The 4,088-nt window shown below is 50.5% G+C and overlaps 1 long non-coding RNA gene across 1 annotated transcript; it reads right to left on the bottom strand.

Moving 5' to 3' along the window:
• Nucleotides 1–2,006: 2,006 nt before the first annotated feature.
• LOC130542005 (uncharacterized) lies at nucleotides 2,007–3,621 on the bottom strand. Its single transcript, XR_008956216.1, has 3 exons — nucleotides 3,339–3,621; nucleotides 3,011–3,203; nucleotides 2,007–2,819 (listed from the first exon to the last, which is right to left on the bottom strand). It is a non-coding gene; the product is annotated as an uncharacterized LOC130542005 (long non-coding RNA).
• Between the last annotated feature and the right edge of the window lie 467 nt (nucleotides 3,622–4,088).

The following is a 4,088-nucleotide window of genomic DNA, read 5'->3' on the forward strand; positions in this document are numbered from 1 at the left end:
GGTTTTTGTCAAACGGGTCCCAGTGCTCTGCTCCTCTCTTTTCACTCCTGCTGCCAGAAGCCCAGGGAGGATGGGAGGGCTTAGAACATGGCTGGGCACTGTGGTTTGTTCCAGAGAAGTGGAGGGCATTTGCTTTACATTGCCACAACCACTTGGGATAGGGTCTGCACCTCAGGAAAACTGTTTCCGTGGGAAGCCGGCGTTTTGCACAGGGGTCTCAGGGCCGTGGGCCTCGGCTGTCCCTCCGGCTCCCCAAAGCACAGGGACGAGGTGAGGGGCTTAGACCATGCCTGGGCAATGTTGTTTCTTACACCTGGGTGTGTGGCATTTTGTTGAGCTGGCTACCCCCACTTGGGATAGGTGCTCCACAGCAAGCGCCTATTGTTCGTCGGAAGCCGTTTTTGCCCCAGGGGTCTCCGGGCTGTGTTCGTTGGGGTTGAACTCCTGCTAGCAAAACCGCCGGGTTGAGGGAAGGGTTCAGACTGTGCCTGGGCCCTGTGGTCTCTTCCAGGTCAGTGTATGGCATTTCCTTCCCCTTGCCCCAGGCACCTGGGAGCATGTCTGCACGTGGAGAAAGACTTTCCCGTGGGAAGCCGGGTTTTGTCAAACGGGTCCCAGTGCTCTGCTCCTCTCTTTTCACTCCTGCTGCCAGAAGCCCAGGGAAGATGGGAGGGCTTAGAACATGGCTGGGCACTGTGGTTTCTTCCAGAGAAGTGGAGGGCATTTGCTTTACCTTGCCACAACCACTTGGGATAGGGTCTGCACCTCAGGAAAACTGTTTCCGTGGGAAGCCGGCTTTTGGCCAAACGGGTGTCAGGCCCGGGGGCCTCGGGTGTCCCTCCGGCTCCCCAAAGCACAGGGATGAGGTAAGGGGCTTAGACCATGCCTGGGTATCGTTGTTTCTTACACCTGGGTGTGTGGCATTTTGTTTACCTGGCTACCCTCACTTGGGATAAGTTTTCCAAAGCAAGCCCCTATTGTTCGTCAGAAGCCGTTTTTGTCCCAGGGGTCCCCGGGCTGTGTTCGTTCGGGTTGAACTCATGCTAGCAAAACCGCCGGGATGAGGTAAGGGCTCAGACTGTTCCTAGGCACTGTGGTCTCTTACAGATCAGTGTAGGGCATTTACTTCACCTTGCCACAGGCACTTGTGAGCATGTTTGCACGTTATGAAAGATTTTTCCGTTCGAAGCCGGTTTTTCTCAAATGGGTCTCCGTGCTGTGCTCCTCTGTTTTCACTCATGCTGCCAGAAGCCCAGTGATGATGTTAGGGCTTAGAACATGGCTGGGCACTGTGGTTTCTTCCAGAGAAGTGGATGGCATTTGCTTTACCTTGCCACAACCACTTGTGATAGGGTCTGCACCTTAGGAAATCTGTTTCCGTTGGAAGTCGGTGTTTTGCCAAATGGGTCAGGGATGTGGGGCTCGGGTTTCCCTCATGCTACCAAAAGCACAGTGACGATGTCTGGGCTTAGACCATGCCTGGGGAATGTTGTTTCTTACACATAAGTGTGTGGCATTCTGTTTACTTTGCTACAACCACTTTGGATAGGTTTTCCACATCAAGAACTTATTTTTCGGCGGAAGCCGTTTCTGCCTCAAGTGTCCCGTGTTGTGTTCGTTCGGGTTTATCTCCTGCTAGCAAACTGTGGTGTCTTACAGATCAGTGTATGGCATTTACTTCACCTTGGCACAGGCAATTGTGAGCATGTTTGCACGTTACGAAAGATTTTTCCGTTGGAAGCCGGTTTTTGTCAATCTCATAGGGAAGAAACAGAAACTCTTTGGCATAACCTGACTCACCCAGCATCAGTAAAGCAGTTCGAGAACTCAGCCCAGGGCCCCTGTCGCCTACCCAATTGAAGCCACCACCATGCCTCTATCGAAAGGAATTCCCAAAGACTCTCCTCTGACTCCACCACCAAAGAAACAGCAGATTGAATATGGCACTTCAAAATATCGAGATGATACATCTGGTATAGTTAGATACACAAGGTTTACCTTTATTTTTTTATTGTTTTTTATTACATAATGTTATAGTCTCCATACAGTACAGTAAATTTCGATGATACATTAGTTGCATATTACACCCAGTGCACCATGCAATATGTGCCCTCCTTACTACCCATCACCAGCATATATTTTAAACAGGAAAATGCTGCTCTGAATAATTTTGAATTTTCCCTCGACCCCCATTGTAACTCTTGGGATGAAAAGACTAATCAGTGATGAAACATCACCTTTGAGAATTGGAAAGACATCATCCATATTTGTATGTGACGACAAAAGGCCATCTAACACTAAATGGTGGCCACTCACCCATATCTTAGGCCCAACTGTATAAACACTGTCAAACGTATATCTTAAAAATAGACAAAGAGTAAACCTCACCTTCCCTTTCTAATGAAAGAGTGTTTCTAGGAAACAGCTGTTCAAAATACATTCATAAGCAGTCAATGAACAGAGAAAATGGGATCCCCTGCAAAGTGCTCCAAGCTCAGAAACTAAGTACCTCCTTCACCAAATTCAGAACGCTGACAACTATTACTTAAGTTTTACTTCATGGCTCAACTAGAGAAAAGAGAAAAACCCAGGAGATGGTGGGTTAATGAGAGGTTTTACTTCCAGTCCTGATGTGGATATGACATTTCTCCAAATGGACCTGCCGCTTTCTCTGAATGCTGGATCCCGTGTCAAGCTGCCTCACTGACTCAGATGCAGACGTTCAGAACGTCGGGTCTCGCGGAGCCAGAGCAGAGAAGTGTTGTCAGATGGGGAGAAGCAGCTCCTCGGACCTAAAGCCTGCACACCTGCTGTGGTTTCTGGGAGAAGGGGAAACATAGACTTGTCTTTTAGTAGTAATTATCTCCCAGCCCATTGCCACCATTCCCAGGAAACAGCTAGCACAATGCTGAAGTTGGGTAACGGCTCTGGGCCTTCCTAGCGCCACACCTGTGCCTGAGGGAACAGGGAATACCCTGCTGAACTCGGGGAACTGCTCAAGGTCCATTACCTGCACTGTGTCGGGGGACAGGGGCACCGCACTGAAGTTGGGGACTGTGCGGTCCTTTCTCTCGCTCTTCCTGGGGAACACGGGAAACCCTGGAATGTCTGCGAACCATCCCACAAAAGCTTTGCTGAGCGGGTGCCCTGGAGTTCCTGGGTCTGGGGTGTATGGCCAGTTGACGGAGACTAGGCAGAAGAGACTTTCAAGGGAAAAAGGAAAGAAAACTGAGTCTCCATGATGAACTCTCTCAACATGCCCTTCCAGAACCCCGCCTCTTACCCGGGGTGCCCCTACTCCCAGAAAGCCCACCTATGGCCACACAGCATGCACTCACCCAGCCAGGAACTCCACAGGTCCACTCTCTCAAAACTCCACTTCCTTGGCTCCTGGTCTGCGTCCTTGGGCTGCTCCGGATCTGCACACAGAGACGTAGCTCCACCCCCATGGGGTGATTGCTTGGGGAGTATGATGCTTCCAACTCCTTGAATGCCAGGCAACCGGCCCCATGACTCACAACTCTGGGAGTGCAGAGGTCCAGGAGGCACCTCCTTGGCTAAACGCCCTGAGCAGGCATGACGGGGATCATGGGCAGGGCTGCAATCACACACACACACACACACACACACACACACACACACACACACACACGGCCCCTTTCGCAGACCCCTCTAGCTGCAGACCACCCTCAGAGCCCTGCCCCTTCCCTTCTGCACCAACCCTTCCTGCAAGGGTGTGCCTGGTTCCTGGCAAGATCAGCTGCTCTCAGACTGTTCCAGCCTTGGGCTTTAGGAAATGCAATGCTTTTATGCATATCCAAGGCAATTTTAAGCGCCAAAAGGAATGCTCCAAGCGGGAATAGCTTTGCCTTCTTGTCTCACCCATGGGGTGGATAGTGCTTCTCAGACCTTCAAAACATCCTCCTAGGGTGAGCCCATTTGTGCTGCAATCTATATACACATGCTTAGTTCTACAGGGAAGGAAGGAAAAGCCGGCCTTCTGTTCTGTCGCGGTTGTGAACCAGGAACATTTATTTTTCACTTGAAAACAGACTGTTATTGTCGACACTAAATGAAGGAACCTTTTA

The sequence above is a fragment of the Ursus arctos genome, unplaced genomic scaffold (assembly GCF_023065955.2).
Source record: "Ursus arctos isolate Adak ecotype North America unplaced genomic scaffold, UrsArc2.0 scaffold_29, whole genome shotgun sequence".
Lineage (NCBI taxonomy): Eukaryota > Metazoa > Chordata > Mammalia > Carnivora > Ursidae > Ursus > Ursus arctos.